This window comes from Crocuta crocuta, unplaced genomic scaffold (assembly GCF_008692635.1).
Source record: "Crocuta crocuta isolate KB4526 unplaced genomic scaffold, BGI_CrCroc_1.0 scaffold154, whole genome shotgun sequence".
NCBI lineage: Eukaryota > Metazoa > Chordata > Mammalia > Carnivora > Hyaenidae > Crocuta > Crocuta crocuta.
The window spans coordinates 2524438-2530609 of record NW_027530545.1 but is presented as its reverse complement, the minus strand read 5'-3'; the positions used below and the strand labels follow the sequence as shown (position 1 = coordinate 2530609).

Genomic DNA, 6172 nt, shown 5'->3' with positions numbered 1-6172 from the left:
TATTTTATTTATTTTTAAAAATATTTTTATTTATTTCTAGGAGAGAGAGAGAGAGAGACAGCGTGAGCAGGGGAGGGTCAGAGAGACAGGGAGTCACAGACTGAAACAGGCTCCAGGCTCTGAGATGGCAGTCAGCACAGAGCCCGACGCGGGGCTCGAACCCAAGAACCCGCTAGATCATGACCTAAGCGAAAGTCGGAGGCTTAACCGACCTAGCCACCCAGGCGCCCCATATTATTTATTTTTTGAGGGAGAAAGACAGAACATGAGCAGGGGAGGGGCAGAGAGAGAGAGGGAGACACAGAATCGGAAGCAGGCTCCAGGCTCTGAGCTAGCTGTCAGCACAGAGCCTGACGCCGGGCTTGAACTTGCGAACTGTGAGATCATGGCCTGAGCCTAAGTCAGACGCTTAACCAACTGAGCCACCCAGACGCCCCTTAACATTTTTTTTTTTAAAGACATGAAATAATGTAGTCGTGTGTGTGTGTGTGTGTGTTTAAGTACAACCACAACTATAAAGTAGAGGAACTTAAGAAGATAAGGAAAAAAAGTCTGCTTCTTACGTAGAATTGGGCAATCTAATACACAATGTGAATCTATCCAAACAAGTTTGCTAACAAACAGCTCTTGTGTTTAGTGTTACTAATAAAACAATCTTCTCATTAGAAAATCAAGGCATCATTTGATTAATAAAGCCATTATTCCCCCAGTTTTATGTTTGTCTTCATATAGAAGCTATAAATTCATGAGAAAGAGAAAAGAACAAGTTTTGTTGTGGTATAAAAATCTTAGGAACAAACAATTACAAATATTCAGTGTTTTAACAGAAATGTTTTCTTTCCCACTATGTAAATATCCAGTTAATAAAATAAACATAATATTCCAGGTATAGAAATACTAGTAATTTGCTTACAAAAGACTGTATTTGGTGGTCACATTTTTGTTTGTCTTGAGTATAAAAGCACTTTACCAAAAGAATCAGGCCATTATTATTTAAAGTCTACCCCTTCACCCAGTTTCCTTATCTCAGTAGAAACTCATCAATTTCTATAGAATTTTGGCTATAGGACCGGGCCACAGGAACAGTCTGAAAAATCAAAAACTCATTTGGTTGGAGAAAAGTGTTTTCTTGAGACTTGGAAGCAGTTATCCATCACTTTGCACTTAAAATAATTCCTCAGTGAACTTCTTCCCTACAGCCTTTAATTTTTTTTTTTTTAATGTTTTTTATTTATTTCTAGGAGAGACATAGAGACAGCATGAGCAAGGGAGGGTCAGAGAGACAGGGAGTCACAGACTGAAACAGGCTCCAGGCTCTGAGCTGGCAGTCAGCACAGAGCCCGACGCGGGGCTCGAACCCACAAACCGCGAGATCATGACCCAAGCGAAAGTCGGACGCTTAACTGACTAAGCCACCCAGGCGCCCCGCCTACAGCCTTTAGAATCCGGCACAGGATCTGGGGCTCCCAGCACAGGATCTGGGGTCCCGGAAGGGCTGGCTGGAACACTTACTCCCGGGGCATCCTTGCAGGCAGGCATTCTACATGCAGAACTGTGAAGTTCTGCAGCCTCCTGCCCTGTGGGACCTTGGTCCTCTCCATGGCCTCCACTTGAGCTGCTTCCTCGGGTGTTACAGAATGTTCACACTGGCCCTGGAAGACACAGCAGCAGTGCTGGGCTCTGAGGGCAGGCAGTTTCCTACCACTGTAAGGACAATGAACAAAATCTTTAACCTGACTTAAAAGACCTACCTCAGCCAGCTGTAGTGTATCTCCCACTGCTTCTCATGCCATGTGCCCCTTTCTCTTTTCATTCTAGCTTCAAAGAGAGGCAAAGCAATAAAAGTTTCCCCTGCCACAGGGCCTTTGCACAGACTCTCTGCCTAATAAACTCCTCCCACATACCCTCTTGCAGGATTATAACCTATTCTTTCTTTTGACCTCAGTTTAATTTTCATTTGGAAAACCTTTCCTAGTCCCCCTAACCTGATTTTCCTGCTGCTGCTGATCCCACACTTCATTTCATGGTTACAGAAAGTAATTTTCTACCTACTCAGCTGATATCATCTCCAGGTAGACACTAAGTTTCATTTCATGGATCCATTATTTTTAAAAAATTTTTAAGTGTTTATTTATTTTTGAGAGAGAGAAACAGAGCCTGAGTGGGGGAGGGGCAGAGAGAGAGAGGGAGACACAGAATCTAAAGCAGGCTCCATACTCAGAGCTGTCAGCACAGAGTCGTATGTTGGGGGCTCAAACTCATGGTCCATGAGATTATGACCTGACCTGAAGTCAGTTCCTCAACCAACTGAACCACCCAGACCCCCTTCGTGGAGCCATTTTTGTACACTATTATATTCCCAACACCCATTTCAGTTTTTTTTTTAATGTTTTATTTATTTCTGAGAGAGAGACACACACACACAGCATGAGCAGGGGAGGGTCAGAGAGAGAGGGAGACACAGAATCTGAAACAGGCTCCAGGCTCTGAGCTGTCGGCACAGAGCCCGACGGGGGGCTCCAACCCACAAACTGTGAGATCATGACCTGAGCCGAAGTCGGACGCTTAACTGAGCCACTCAGGCGCCCCTCATGGAGCCATTTTTGTACACTATTATATTCCCAACACCCATTTCAGTTCTTAGGAAAAGCAGTTCCTTGTTAAATGTTTGTTGAATCGAATGGATAATTGAATGAATGTTTTTTATTTATGTTATTCTCCTACAAAATACTATTTTGTAGTACTAATACAAAATGGTATTCCTTTCATGTGCTAACTAAATAGATCTGTGAAGGTTGCCCCGACTATTCTGGTAAGCATTATCTTCCTTCCTTGAGTATCACTCAAATTATAAGTCCCATACTATTGGCATTTACTTGTTCTTTCTATTTGTATAGGAGATATGCCCCTTAAAGTCAAGGGCCATACTGTACATTTCTGTTGATTTACCTGCTTCACTACCTTCCTTCATCTTATGCTACATCTTGTGTCACAAATAAAAAATACTGCTAGTTTAGAGCATGTCATGTTTTTGTAAAACTCATTAGAAAATTGGTTTAAAAAAAAGTTTGAAAGAAAAAACTGTGGTTGATTAATATCACTGTCTTTGGAATTTTATATGAACCTGACTTTGGAAGTTTAGAGAGTATGGCAAAACACAAAGATACGTTGAAAAGAGAAAAACGTGGAAGAAATGTAACAGGCAAATGCCAACAGACAACTTAAGGATGTAAATATGAAACTAGTGTGGAATGGAACTTAAGGAAAAATTATTTGTAAATAAAAAGGAATAGTTTATATTGAATAAGATCCAATCTGCCAAATAGTTCTTGCAGCTGTGAACTCACATATACTGAATAATAAAAGATCAATACAAATATAGTACAAACTGACAGAAATACAAGAAGAAATTAAAATAACAATAATTTCAGGAGCCTTTAACCTAAAACTCCTAGAACTGATTTTACACACACACACACACACGAACACAGCTTCACATACAACGTTGAGCCGAATAAGTAGAAACTTCATATCATTTGCTAATGACTTTGCAGTATTTATAGAAGTTCTTCTATGCTAGGGTCAACAGAAGTTCCAATAACTTCCTAAAAGTAGATATTATTAAAGCTGCATTGTGTGGAAATAGAGTAAAATAACTAGATAACATAGTGAGAAGTTATCAAATCATTTGGAAAATGCATAAATTCATTTCTGAATAAATCTTAAGTTAAAGATGAAATGACAAAACTGAATATATGGCATATGTGAGCATATTATACTAGTCTCAAAAGCATGATATTCAAAAGAAAATTTATTGTATCATATAACAATTTTAAAATTAAAATAAACACATTTAAATATATAAGATGAAAAGGACATAAGAGTAAATACACAAAACATAGGCATCCTCCAAATCCAAAGGCCCTCAACACCAATGGTTTTATGGCGAATTTTGTCCCAGTCTTCAAGCACCAGGTAATTCTTATTTATGCTGCTCTCAAACATTGAAAAAATGTAGACACTCCCAAAATTTGCTCTATAACTTTAGCATAATCCTAAAAAATTAATTCTAAAGTTCAAATCTAAGAGAAACTATCCTAGAATTGCCAAGAATATTTGGAGGAAAAATGATTTCTGACTTGCCCTAACACATGAGTATGAGATATAGTGATAGTAATTTAAGCAGTTTGCTGTTTTTTTTTTCTTAAATAGGCAAATAGATTCATTTGGAAGGATATATTCTAATTATCATTTCAAATCCACTGTGAAAATAGTATAAGATTTGAATATCTTTGAAAAGATATTGGGCCATAAGAGACTTTTATGGATTGCTGGGAGGAAGAGGGGTGGGAAATGAGCTACAATGGATGATGGGTATTAAGGAGGACACTTGTGATGAACACTGAGTGTTATATGTAGGTGATGAATCACTAAATTCTATACCTTAAACCAGTTTTATTGTATATGTTAGTTTCTAACTAAAATTTAAATGAAAACTTGAAATAAAAAAAGAAAAAGAAAAAAGAAAAGCTATCAGGATAATTTGGGGAAAGCATGTTAACATTCTGCTTCACATCGTGTCCAAAGAAATTCTGTAAAGATGAAAGACGTAAATGTAAGAACCAAATATTATAAAATAATTTTAAAATGGAAGGCTTTCTAACTAACACAATTAAAAAGGAAAGGATAAATGGGTATGACTTTTCAGAAATATAAAATTTTTATGTAGAACAAGACATATAAGTAAGTTATATACTGGGAGAAAATATTTAACACATATACAACATAACAAAAAATCATTACCACTAACAAAGATAATCTCTAAATCAGTAACAAAATGTCAAACAAATAGAACAGAAAGGTAAATTTGAGAAAAAAGTGTACAAGTGTCCTGAAAACACAACTTCTGCCATGCTAGAAATACAAATAATAAAAACTAAAATAGTAAGCTAATACTCCACTGAAAAACTGGTGAGAATTTAAAAAATCTATAATATTCAGTGCTAGCCAGTGTGTGGATAAAAGGACAAACCTATACTTTTGGTAGGTGTATAATTGGTAAAAACTTCAGATTTTAAATGTTCATACATTTCAGCCCAATTATTCCACTTTTAGATATCTATGCAATCGAAATACTGTGAAAATGCATGTGGATATGCGTAAAGATGTTCACTGCAATGTTGTCTGAAACAAAAAGTTAGAAACAACCTGAGTGTGTCTATACTGCTAATAAGGTGCTTCCAAAGGTGATAGTAGAAAGAGTAAACACAAAACTAAATAATAGTACTACACTGATGCTGACCACATAGAATGAATTAGTTTGAATGGACACGGACCATAAACAATTAGCACAAGAACACTGCATTCCAGCTTGATTTCAGCCATGGGTACATCATTTCAGGCAGCTGCTTTTAAATTTGGGACTGATTTGTAGGAATTAAACTTGAAGGGTTCCCATAATATACTACTTAAGGGAAAAAGTAAGTTGCAGAATTGTCTCCAGACACTTAACATGATTTTTTATTTTGCAAAAAATTAAAAGAAACAGAAAATCCACTGTTTCTGTGTCAGAGTGTGCTGTATATGCTTTAAAAAATATTTTGAAATATTTATCATTCAATTTATCACTTTCATTAATACTTGTCAGTTATCAGTTATTTACCCTTCACCATATTTTTCTGTATGCCTTAACCCTTCCTCTAATCAGCTGCTCTCTTTTTCTTCCTGCCTCTCAAAAGGGATGACATAGTGGAGAGAAGAGGAAAAAAGAAGTAGTCGAGTTTGAATCTCACAAGGTTACTGTGCTGGAAGAAATGGAAATGATGCAGGCATGGAGAAGAAATTTGGAGGAAGACATGGTAAAGCCAGAAGACGCCACCTCCATCACTTCCGTCATCAAAGAGAAAGGAGGAGGGTAGTTACTGGTAAGGAATGAGATGTTGATAGAAGGGGGTTTGTGAGAAAGGGGCTCCTAATCCCATCCTTCAGCCATCCTGGGGCAAAGCCAGCATAAGACTAGGGAGGGCAGTGACAGCCTGATGGGGGGCTTGAGGAACCGAGAGGAGGGTCCCTCTCCAGAGAGGTGACTGTGTGGTGTGTCTAGGGAGATGGATCTGAGTCAACTTCACAAAGTCAGGACTTCCAGGATGGTGCAGGAGGCATGGTAAGATTC

The 6172-nt window shown here is 37.9% G+C and overlaps 1 protein-coding gene across 1 annotated transcript in view; it reads left to right on the top strand.

The window, feature by feature from the left end:
• LOC144234484 (uncharacterized) overlaps positions 1-5804 on the top strand; it is a 249714-nt gene extending 243910 nt beyond the window's left edge. Inside the window, exon 5 of the mRNA XM_077767830.1 lies at positions 5739-5804. The gene's annotated coding sequence lies outside the window, so the exon portion shown is untranslated. The remainder of the gene's footprint in view (positions 1-5738) is intronic.
• Positions 5805-6172: the final 368 nt, after the last annotated feature.